This window comes from Homalodisca vitripennis, chromosome X (genome assembly GCF_021130785.1).
Source record: "Homalodisca vitripennis isolate AUS2020 chromosome X, UT_GWSS_2.1, whole genome shotgun sequence".
Taxonomy (NCBI): domain Eukaryota; kingdom Metazoa; phylum Arthropoda; class Insecta; order Hemiptera; family Cicadellidae; genus Homalodisca; species Homalodisca vitripennis.
Window position 1 is genome coordinate 133,647,058 of NC_060215.1, and position 13,844 is coordinate 133,660,901.

The window sequence follows — 13,844 nt, forward strand, 5'->3', positions numbered from 1 at the left end:
ACTCTTACAAACGTAATAAACTGTTTATTCCCGGAAAATTTAGATGTTCTTATGTCAAATACCCCCTTTCATCCACATTTCCCAAAGATATGATTCACCCCGCTCGCAATAAAGCCCTTCCTTTTACAAACATCTTATCTAAAAATTACCACAAGCATTGCGAGCGAAGTGAACATAAAAGGTTATTTTACATGTTAACGTGTTTGCCTGTTATTTTATTCCTCTCCAAAACAGCCAAGCTATTAATGAGTTGTTATTAATATAGCTATATTATTAAAAGAAAAAACTATAAAGTATCATTGTAACTATACTAGATTGACAAAGATGGAAATGAAACCAACATTGTTTTGGTACATTTCCTACAGTTTATGGTACTTCGTATTAACAGAGGAGGTGTTTCAGATCATTCATGGAATAGAAAACTTCAAATCGTACGTATAGGATAGTATACCTATTAAAGGTATCATCCTCACTTTATGAATAATTTTCGCTTTTTCAATATTATTTAGTTTTTAATGTTAGACTTTGTAAAAAATTAAACCATTGAGTAATTAAAATGATCCATGAGAACAGTGACAATCCAACGTTTAGTTACAATCTAGTCATTTTCAAAATATGCGAAGTAATCGTAGGAAGACATTTCAAACGCATTAGTAAACATGGCGGTTTTGCATTAAAATAATTATGATAATTTCGACAGTTTTAGTTGTAGTAAAAATTAGTGATAATTTAATCTTTAATAGAGGAGAGCCATAATATTTCTTTTATCATCATAACACTTACAAAGACACTTCATTGTTTTGTTTGTTCCATTAACCAGATTACATAAAAATTTACTTGTTAGAGAGTATTGCATTCAGACTTCATTATTACTAAACATAAACTAAGGTTATAATAGAAATAGATTTTCTGTTCCATTTTCCTACAATTTCAGTGTTTATTTTTAATTTTTTAAGTATTTCTTGTAGTTTCCACCTACAAGTCAGATATATTTGAGTACTATAATAAGTACGGACGTTCTTTATTAGAAAATAAATATATTAAAACCTGTTTTATACTAAATTATGTTTCGTATGATAACCTAGAATACTTAAAGGACAGTTTGGTATTATTACGTTTTCTCGCATTTTAGATAGAGGATGGTTTTCATGGTGCAAATTTTTCTCACTATGCTAATTTGTTAAAACTTATTTTCAAGACCGTGAAACATTATAAATTATGTAAATACTAATATACTCAACAATTTTTACGATCCAAAAAATATTTGTTTGAATCTATAAGAGTTGTACTCTATTATCACCTTAAATTGTAGAAACTATATTGCAAATTAAATCTAATAACAACCCTTATTCACAAAAACTGTATAATATGCCATTACCAGAAATAATGTACACAGAAATTAAGTGCAATCTGTATATCATGTACAAAGATTATTTTTTAATGTCTTTAAAATATATATAAATAACTTCCAAACTACAAAATATGCAAGAATGAAATGCAATCGCTGAGATAATAACATCATTATTAGTAGCTAGAGAAACGCAGAGTTTAACAAACTATTTACCAAATAAAAGGTGGTTATATAAACCGAAATAAATACGAGGTGGAAAATTGTGATATATATTGAAGTCATGAGAATCTTTTAATCAAATAGCATCAAAGGTTTAGATCTCTAGAACGAACTATAGACTTCCACACGAGTGCAACATTGCCTGAGCGGATTACCAATTGATCAAAGAGTATAAGAATGTAACGAAAGATAATTATCGTTTTGATGCAAAATTGTTAGTAGCCCTTGAACTTTACAAAGACCCTATTGTAGCTCTGATACATAATCTAAACACAGAGACAATGAGGATTGATTTTATGATATCTTATAGTCAGCAACAATGATACCTACGTATAATCACATTTTTATATTTCAGAAAGTCTATTATCAAAGTAGTTTCCAGATAAGAGTTCTGGGAAATAGGATTAGCAGAAGGATAGAAGTTACAAAGAAGAGATATATAACTTTTTCTTGTCTCTTCGTAATTGAATATCAATAGTCACATTTATTCACTTTCTATTTTTCCTGTAACACTTGGACACGAACACATCTGTTAAAGGCGAAATTATTTTAGATGAATTATGAAAATGCAGTGCAACAATGGCGGAGCTAATTATTACTAACTCTGCTTTTAAGAAGAGCATACAAAAAATTAAAATTTACTAATTTAATATACAAAAGGATTTAATTAAATTTGTATTCGAGTTGAATTGATTATATTTGACTATTATTAAATGGTGGTACATATGAAATTTACGGCGCTACTGCTAGAACACAATAGAGAATTTGGATTATCTTAAATAGTCACATTTATTCACTTTCTATTTTTCCTGTAACACTTGGACACGAACACATCTGTTAAAGGCGAAATTATTTTAGATGAATTATGAAAATGCAGTGCAACAATGGCGGAGCTAATTATTACTAACTCTGCTTTTAAGAAGAGCATACAAAAAATTAAAATTTACTAATTTAATATACAAAAGGATTTAATTAAATTTGTATTCGAGTTGAATTGATTATATTTGACTATTATTAAATGGTGGTACATATGAAATTTACGGCGCTACTGCTAAAGACACAATAGAGAATTTGGATTATCTTAAAAACAATGAAATAATGTTAATGAACAATGTCGAATATATTGATTTATGTATACATGATATTTATTGTTTTTCTAATAAATTAAGAAAAATATTTTGCTTTGTGTCATTTCATTCCTTTATATCAAATTTAATTTGGTTGATCATATAAAATTTCAATGTCTTCATGTGTAGTTTTATTTAGTTAGAATACACCTATTGGAAATTTTAAATGTTGGAAAGGATTAACTAATATTTACATATTACTTAACAACGATTTACAACTACAATACAATAATTTATAGTATTAATATAAACAGTTTTAGATATAATTTCAACTCTTTTGTGGGTTATGAGAACATAATTATAGGAATGAAAGTCATCATAGTAATTATTATTTTGTTGTAAACAGTTTAGGTAAATTCAAAGAATTCACACAATATAGACAAACAATAGATAAAAAACAATAGGCCTCAAACAATACAGTGACAGTAATGACAACTACCGGTCCGGGCGTATGTAACGGAGAATACGCCACTGATAACAACCAGGCCATTGTAAAATCGATCATGACCATTACACGCATCACTCAACACGTGTCCTTAAATAGGGTTTGTTTCGTTGCTGCAACACTGATGTCACTTTATCGAGTGAATGTTATTTATTTATGTAGTAATAAGAATGATAAGTAATTTATAAATAAATAGGCTCTTTTCCCATTTTAAGCCACATTATCATGAACTGTTAATCAATTCTCATAGATATAAATTTGCGATAAGAAGTTTCAGATGTGACTCTTTAAATAGTTGACAACTGCTACCTGCTTAGATAAATTTATCTTACATGGAATATGAAAAATTGCATAATTCTCATTTAATGAATGGAGTGTTATACTTAAATATTACCAACTAGTCATTATTATTGAAATATAATAATTTAAATGAAAAGAAATAGTAGATAAAAACTTCGTGCCAAATATGAAATAAATATTTATATGATTTGTATTATGCAATCTACCAAATGCCCTGTCTTCTATTAGAATGCATCCTGTGTGAGTTCAATATGTTACATATTCTACACAAAATAGCTCCTTGGGTTACTTGTGTTTTAAAATTAAATCAATTAAAAACACTATTATCGTAAACCTAATTCAAATACAACATTACTTTTGTTAAAGGGATGAAATCGAATTGGCTATTAACATACAGATTGATAGAAGCTTCCTCCGATAGTTGGAGGTTCACAACCTCATGCCTTTTCAGAAGGTCAACTGATCCATCCAAGGGCAATTGAAGTCAGCTGTAACGACAACATTATCACATACTGTTCTTTAAGGACGTTAAACAATAACGGTACAGTCTCCAGTGTTAAAAGTACTCAAAATAATTAATGATTAGTTATTCCTGCATTGACCATCCCAGGAATAGCCAAAATAAATTCCAATACTTGCAACTTTGAAAATAATTCAGCAATAGTGTTAGGCCCCACACACTTTAGATTATCAGCCTTACTAGAAACATATTTCACTGCGGACAATATTATAGACGTCGCATGTCTATACAAACGTGCGGCATTTCAATATGCTGGCCTTAAATAATTCATATCTTACCTCTGATAATCTGAGGAATTATATATATATATATATATATATATATATATATATATATATATATATTATATATATATATATATATATACAAAATTCACCTCATTAGTGAAAATTGATACAACGTTTTTCCCAAGGGTTAATAGGCCACGTAAAACTACTCAGGAAGCATATGATTGATAGGATCGGGAAAACTGCTAATACTTCATTAGTTAAAAAAATACATTCGTCAAGAACATCTGCAATCATAACTCTAATTAGGTGAGTTTGTCTTCCTTGATGGAACAGTATCCAAAATTAAAATACTTACAACTGTGTTGATATACTCTGTGTTATCTGACTTACAGCCCATATGCAGGCACAAGGTTAAAAGACACAAGTATAATCAATTCTTTATATACAAACTTAGGTAGTTATTATAATGTGTTACCTTTTGCAATTAATTTTAGGATAACAGACAGAAGAGCAACTGTGTAATTACTGTTAAGAGAGGAAATAATTCCTTAAAAGTAAATAACAATTAAGTGGTTAATATTTTGTAATCTGCTTTGTAGCCAGTATTAAAATTGCTACCAGAAGAGGGGCAATATTTCTAGCAGTTTTATTAAATATTTCTGTAATGAAGTATTCATAATTGGCTGTAACCTGTATTGTAGGCAGTTTTAGAAAGGGTAATGGAAGAATAAAAATGTCGTCATTCAGTGTTTACAGGCACTAAATTATTTGAAAAGTGTTTTTTACTATTGGGGTTTTCTATATACCTATTTAAACAACCATTAAAAAAGCTCCTATAAAATGGCTGGCGAAGCTGTAATTGTAGACACGAGATAAATACATTTTTAATAAAGAACTTAATATTAAGTAGTTATAATTACCTTATCTGCACTGTAGCCAGTTGTACATCAGCTGACAGTAGAGTGATTGATTGCTTGGTCAAACTGTTTATTATTACAGACAAAGTTAGGGCGATTAAGTCAAAGAATAACAAACATAATTTGCAAGTTAAATCAATCGGTAATAAACAGCATACACATGTAAAGAAAGTGAAATGAATACACTTAAAATAAAACAAAATGGAATTTAAAAGTATTATAACTGCTTTGACAAAATGAATGTATAGCGATAATATCTATTTGATTAATAAAACTAAAAGAAAGATTTTCTTCGTACATATAAAAATTATAAATTTTAGACTTGCTTACTTGTACAAAAAAATAACCATTTTAAAATAGAATTGTTCAAACACATACAAAATAATATAAGAGAAATTCAGTGATATTTAAAATGTAATTAACAAAATAAACATAAAAAAGAAATCAAATACTTTAATTAAAGGAGAAGAGAAGCCATAACTTTTCATTCACAAATTCATTCCTCCTGCTACTAAACAATCCTAGTCATTATCGGGCCCCACAACCGCGGCTTTCTCCTGTAAAAGGTAACTCTTAAAAGCCAAAGAAATCTAATCTGGCTATTTAGACATTTTTTAGAACCTGGAAGGAGTTCCACGTACGACATGCGGTTACGAATCATGTATGGTTGAATGCTTATTGTTCTAGTGTGAGGAATTCTCACCATACAATGAACCTGTGCGGGTGTTCCTTGCGCCTTCTCAACAACACTGAATTCCAAATCATTCAGAAAATATCTTGAGAATCTACTCTTTAAAATTGTAATAAAACTCAATATAACATTCAGAAATCGTTCATATTATTTAGCTTTAAAATTCCAAGTTGTACATAATAGGGTGAAATATGTAAAACTCGGTTTAAATTTAACAACAAACGCTAACAATTATTTTGCACCCTCTGCAATCACTCAAGGAAACAGTAGTCTAATTTACCGCTGTACAGCAGTAGAGTAAATGAGGGGAAACGAGTGACTCAAGAAGAACGAGCTTCATATGAGTGCTCTTGTAGAAAAAGAGGGTTATTGGATGTTGTTTATGGGACGGATTAAAGCAACTTCCGTTGTTTGGGGTAAATAACAGTACTTAAGGAGTCATTAAAATTAATTTAACTGATGGAAGAATAGCTAAAAGGGCTTATTTGTACCAGTAGGATAGATATATTGTCAAAACCAGTTACATTAGTGCTGATTCGACTAAGAGCCTGCAGGACATCCAACTAAATAACTAGTCTGAATTGAAACTGGGGGTGTGCATGCTCCATGGGGGCCTGACTTTGAAGATAAGTTATGTATCTGTTCATAGAATGGTTTCTTTAAGAAAATGACTTAAAATAGTTATTAAATCACTCGAAGGAACTTGGACCGGGACAGGAAAAGACTGCTTACCAAAGTCAATGTTTTCATATTACGTCCAAGAAACAGTAGACGACTACTTTATCTCTTCAAATAATGTGTTGATATATCTCAGTCTGCAATTTCGAAGACTCTGCTTGCTTCTGTTGTGTCCGCCGATACTGGTTAATGGCCATATCACCGATCCCTCGAGCTTTCCGTCAGACTGACTCCCGTTGAGCAGTTAAATTTTAAAATATCGCGAGTGAGCAAAGGTACTGGGTTCCGTTTATTTACTCGTTTTGTTACTAGACTCGGAGCTTGTCAAACACAGACAGAATTGATGCATTTAATGTGTTGCTCCTCATCTTTCATATGGCTAAAATCTCTATATTTCAATATATTCTCATTAGCCTTTTGTCTCGTATAAAAGAGCACACAGAAGAAAAGTTTGTGTTTTAAAGTTGCAGGTATCATAAGTTGCTTTTTAACAACGTCTTTAAGCTCATTGTCTATAATTAGGTCTACGAGTGTGTGATACTCAGCAATATAGTGTGTAGCGTCAAGGGATAAAATATTCATATTGCATCAGTAATGTTGTGATGTATCCACTACCGTATATAATTATTTAATGAAGAACCTTCAAGTGAGTAGTTATTATTGTGTTATCTGCATTGTGGCCAGAACTGTGTTGAAGAATGGCTGGTAGAAGAGCGATAGCGTGATTGCAGCAGGTTTAATTTTAAAACTTGAACGAAGAACTAAAAATTTAGGGGTTATTATTGTGTTTCCTCTATTGTAGGCAATTGTAGAATTTCTGCAGAAGTGTGTTGTAGAATAAATGGCAAAAGAGCAACCCCGTAATTGCATCTGCCATTTTAAATAGTTCTTTAATAAGGAAGAAGTGGTTAATATTGTGTTTACCTGCAGTTTATCATACTGTGAAATGTCTTGCAAATAGCATTAGTGTAATATTAGCAGCTTAAGTAAATAATTATTTAATGAAAATCTTTGTATAGGGTAGTTATTATTGCGTTACCTCTATTGTAGAATGACTGGTAGAGGAGCAACATTTTAATTGCTGGATTCAGAAACAACAGATCAACAGTCGATGCAGTCACAAACCTTGTTGAACTCGTTGTCGATGGATTGGAGAGAAGAGAACATGTGCTCAGCATATTTCTTGACCTCTCCAAAACCTTTGACTGCGTGCACCATGCGACACTGCTGCACCAGTTAGAGGAATGCGGCATTCGAGGTTTGCCGCACAAATGGGTCATGTCTTATCTCAGTGACAGGGTCCAGTGTGTACAGATCGACAATGTCCTGTCAGACAAAACACAAGTAACCCAAGGTGTTCCCCAGGGATCAATTCTTGGCCCAGTTCTTTTTAATCTCTATGTCAACGGACTGAAATCATCTATCCAGCATGGTAAAAGTGATTCAGTACGCTGATGACACGACTATTTGTGTAAAGGCAAAATCAGCTGCTGAATTAGAACTCAAATCATTTCTTGATCTAAATCTTTGCATTCAAAATTTCAATGAAATGAACTTGCAAGCAAACAATTCAAAGTCAAATTTCATCAAATTTTGTTTTCAGCAGCGCAATGAACAAAACAAAATCACTGTGATGGTGGATGATGAACTCATTGAAGAAACATCTTCCACAAAGTTCCTTGGAATACATCTTGACAAGGAGTTGACTTGGAACGGTCACATTGACAGCGTTTGCTCTAGAGTTAATTCAGGCATTTATGCTTTGCGTAACCTAGCACAATTCTGCTCCCTTGAACTCTTAAGAACAGCCTATTTTGGCTTGGTCCATACTCACTTGGAGTACGGAGTCAGATTTTGGGGTAGCTGCTCTAAATACAAGCTGGAAAGGGTATTTAGGCTTCAGAAAAGGGCTGTCAGAACCATCTTGAAATTGAAAACAAGATAGTCATGTAGAGAAGCATTTAGGGAGCTTAGATTATTGACTTTACCCTCCCTCTATAACTTGGAGGTCGCTCTGTACTGCAGGACAAGGTGCACTTTGACTCAAGGCAGGGATGTTCACTCATATGATACTAGAGGTAGGGACAACTACAGAGTTCAACCACACAGAAGTAGAGCCTTTGAACGGCTGCCATCTCAAGTTGGTGTCAAAGTAATCAATTGCCTTCCTGAATGCATGAAAAATGAAAACCTGAATCTTTTCAAGACTCGTTTAAAGCATCTTTTGGTGTCTAGTGCCTTTTACACGATTGAGGAGTTTTTTAATACCGCTGGGACAATTAGTAACCCCCCTTACCCGATATTCTAGTGTTGAGAGTGTGATTGTTTGCATGATTGTTGAGAGATGTATGTATGTTTGAGTGAGCATGTCAATGTGTATGAATGGCTAGGAAGAATATGACGCTTGCAACACAATTGTAAAATTGTAACAAATGCAATAAAGAATTTATTATTGCAGCCGGCAGAGTAAATATTTCTATAATGATGAAGTTAAAATAAATTGATATTATTGTGTTACCTGCATTGTAGCATATTATGAAATGGATGGCATGAAAGTGATAGCGTAAATACAACCTCTATTAATCTAATTAAGAACTTAAAATTGATTGGTTATTATTGTTTCATAGGAATTGCAGAGCAGTTGCATGATAGAGCCTCTAAGGTTTATATTTAATTGATGTAGATTTCTAAATGGATTGTTCGTATTGAGTTATATGCATTACAGCTATGGCTGGCAGAAGAGTGATGGCTTAAGTGCACCTAATAAGGTAAATAATTAATAAATTTATAACTTGCAATAATAAGAAGTTATTATTTTTTTTACTTACACTGTAGCCAATTGTAAAAGGGTAATAGAAGACGGAAAGCAAAATTGCTGTAGCTTAAATAAATAATTCCTTAGGGTAAATAGTTACCTAATGATGAACTTACCATTGAGTGGTTATTATTGTGTTCTATGCATTAAAGCTATTTATAAAACTTATAATTTTGTAACATATAACGATGGCAGACTTCTGTTGCGTTACTAATACGAATCACAATAAATCATCAGTAATATATTTTAAGTAAATAATAAGTTATTTTCGTTTTCTTTTAGTATATGCTTTTTCACTAACTTTATATTGTTTATATATATTTAGAGCACTCTCTCTTTATTTCTGAAATTACAGTTTTAATGTAGATGAGATGTAGCATTTGAAATGTTTGCATAACGAGAGATCTCATATGAGTAATTTCTATTTGTAATTAAATATTAATTAATTACTTACTTGTATTTGCTTATATAAAGGTAGGAAGGTATATAACTTTCACCTAATGAGGATATTTACTCTCACTTTGTGTCGTTTAAATTAAAATTGACTACATTAGGAACTAGTAGATGTTAACCTCAATTAATGCTAATATAAACCATCAATTAACTATCTTATCTATTTTGTTAACCATAAATTTGGAAATTTAAGGTTAGTTATGTGAAAGGGCCATTATTGGAGTGAACCAATCACCACAAAATACCTACCAAACTAAAGCCCAAATAGAATAGTGTTGCATTGATTAAATAGATGCTCTCCGGTGTATTCAATTCAGTTTATTACTTTTAATGCCAATTACTAAACTTGTTATTCGTAATTCTAAATCCGATTGGTTTTTACAGGGGCAGGATTTATTAATATGAACAATCTTTTATTAAAGTCATTTCAAAATTTTAAGTTGTTAAATTACTTTTACCAGGTATTATTATAGAATCACGTAACTTAATGCTAGTAAATATATCACACAATTTCATTTTATCAGTTCATTAAGTAGCAATGTTTTGCTGTTTGCTACATATTTTTAGTCTTTACAATAAGTGATAATATGGTAAGTAAATATAAAATAGTAACGTTATGAAAGAACAGGATTTACAAACATTTGTCTAATAATTATCGATCTGAAGACGAAGTTGCTAATCGCGTTACGTAGTGTTTATTATTTCTTAAATAAATGTGCGATGGTTAATGTCCTGAAATCCTGTTTCATTCACAGTTACCCATCGAATGAGAACTTACACAAATGAGTAACCTCATGATACATTATTTCTAGTTATTGTTGCGATAATTCTGAACATCACCAATATTATCATTAACTTTCATTTTCAGGTTTAGTCGTTATGTTTGGATAATATAAATTACTAAGGCAGGGCAGTTTATACACGCTGGTACAAAATAGCATAACTCTTATTTAGATATTATGCTTAGTTTAAACTGCAAATGATCTCAGTATTTACATGTAGGAAATCAACCTGTTGTTAACAGTTTATTTAAAACTATGGTTTAAAATTAATATTTAAATTCCTGAGTTTAAATATTCTACGAGATGAATTTATAAATATATATTAAAACTGAATAGTTCGCATTAAAAGCGAAGCTTCATCTTCAATAAATATTCAAAAATCACACAGCAGCTAAGATATTTAGTTTTAAAACGTCATAACTATGTATGTAGTAGGCACAGTTGCAGCTTTCGACAACGAATATCCGGAGTTTCCAGACTATAGATTGCTTGAATTTACAATCAAAATTCAGTATATTTGGCTTAATATAGCTTATAACATCAAAGGGAAACAGTTTACCTTCTCACAGATTACCTGCCCCAAATGTCTGTAGCCTCTACCTTCTGTGTTGAGTAACATTAAATTAACTACTGTTTGTGTTGTGCTTGATTTTGAGGTTATGTCTCTGATTAACTCGTTGCGTTGGTCTGTTATTAGTATAAAATATATTTGTCTTCATATTTTATATAATAGATCAATATAAAATCTGCATTCAGTAGTCCAATGAACTTGGAAGTCCAATTTCAAGGATTACCATTCCTTTCATATAGTCCAATTTTAGGATTCAATTCACGTTTTACTAATAAAAAACGATTATCCAGCTTAAACGTACTCTAGAACAATAAAAAAACAATGAATCCTTTTCCGTAAAAACCCAACAAGAGCTAGTTTTTTTTATCCCAGTGCTGGCCCATTTTTGCTACCTTGTTCAATACTTGCAGATTTGTTTCTCCACATTTAAATAGTAAATAGTTTTTAAAGTAAGGCCTTGCAATTAAGTAGTATTTTTCAGCAAATTAAACAGAATAGCATAAAAATAAATTAAATACTTACTTTTAATCTAAATCTGTGTATTGTGCCTATTTTATAAACATTTCAAATTTAATTAGTGCTTGTGTAAGTCACATACCAATAAATAAAATTACAATCCACTCGTACACAAAATGTTTCCTATTCATTTCTAATTACAGACTTGTACAAAACTTGACATTTATTTGAAAGCAAATAATAATTGTCATTATATAAAAGATTGACAGACGACAGACGTACAACTGGCTCATATACAGTTCATTTAGCGTTTGCAGCTATCAATATAACATTCGTAGAATATCTCCATTGTGTAAAATTTCTTTAGATCATCCATTTTTGATTAGTACTATATGACATATATTGATATAAAAAGTGTACCAAATGACAATAAGATTGTGAACCGATTTTTTAACGTCCTAATCGAGACCGCAGCAGTTGGATCGGCACTAACTGTCCTGATGAGAAAGTAGCAGCCAGATCAGTACTAACTGTCACAATCAATCCATAGAAGTGGGATCGGCACTAACTGTCCTGATGAGAAAGTAGCAGCCAGATCAGTACTAACTGTCACGATCAAATCCATAGAAGTGGGATCGGCACTAACTGTCCTGATGAGAAAGTAGCAGCCAGATCAGTACTAACTGTCACGATCAATCCATAGAAGTGGGATGACTGTCCTGATGAGAAAGTAGCCAGCACTAACTGTCACGATCAATCCATAGAAGTGATGAGAAAGTAGCAGCCAGATCAGTACCAACTGTCACGATCAAATCCGCAGAAGTGGGATCGGCACTAACTGTCCTGATGAGAAAGTAGCAGCCAGATCAGTACTAACTGTCACGATCAATCCATAGAAGTGGGATCGGCACTAACTATCCTGATGAGAAAGTAGCAGCCAGATCAGTACCAACTGTCATGATCAAATCCACAGAAGTGGGATCGGCACTAACTGTCCTGATGAGAAAGTAGCAGCCAGATCAGTACTAACTGTCACGATCAATCCATAGAAGTGGGATCGGCACTAACTATCCTGATGAGAAAGTAGCAGCCAGATCAGTACCAACTGTCATGATCAAATCCACAGAAGTGGGATCGGCACTAACTGTCCCGAACAAGATTGTAGCTATAGGAACGTCACTCTAACTCTCCCAATTTATTAGTTGGTAATTCTTTATCTTAATATTTTATAGATAGAGTATAAGTTTAAAAAAAGTAAAATTTATATTTTTATTTCACGATAAAACTTTCTTGAGTACGTTTCTTTATATTTCTCAGAAAACTTTCTTTAATGATATTTAATAAATAAAGAAAGTAGTGTAAGTTTTCATAATTTATGGTACTTTTTTACGTACTTATAACCTTTTTTAGTTCTTAGTTATTGGAGGCATGAATTCCGTTAGATGAATCTTTGTGCAGTTAACTGCACTCATAAAAACTCTTAAAAATAAAAATTTCACGTGGTTATAAATTAGATAGTCCTAAGTGTTATTTACCCCAAATTGAGAACAGGCATTCCTAATTTGGGGTAATACATTAAATAAAAATAAGTTTATAGTGTCAATTTTTGACTAAAGATTGTATTTCCTGATAGTTTTCTTATATTTATTGGTCTTTTAGATTCTATCTTCTTTTTGATAACATTTTTAATAAAATAATAATAAAAGAAAATAATTGTCTATTGTAAGTTATTTACCTTATGAATATGGAAGTTCGTGTTTTGCCTCAATTAGTTTTAAATAATTTAAATGAGCTGCCATTTTGCACTATATTGAGATTCAAAGCTCAAATTCCCACTGTTCTTCTTCTTTTATCAAGATCTTTAAAATGAGGTGATATTTAATGGTTCTTTACATTTAAAAACTTTTAGTCCTCCCCCAAAATCCAGTTTTAGGGACTGAGCAGAGTTTTAACAGAGACTAAAATGGTCTCTTCAATTTCCTAGAAAGGTGTCCCGAGCTCCATCCCTCCATCTTTATCCATTAAAAACTAAACTAAGTGTATCCAAACTTTCAACTCACACTGTATATAAAATATTTATGTATGTTTAATGTTGTGAGATATAATCCCAATTTACAAGTTGTAACATTCCTTTATAATTGATAATGTAAACACTTTTACAACACCAGTATTATAAAGTTGTTGGTTATCTATCATCGGAGTTTCAGCCCTACGTCAAACTGACAGGTCGTCTATATCCTACCAGATGTAACATGTAATATATGTTGGTGCACCAGACGTTACTGTATT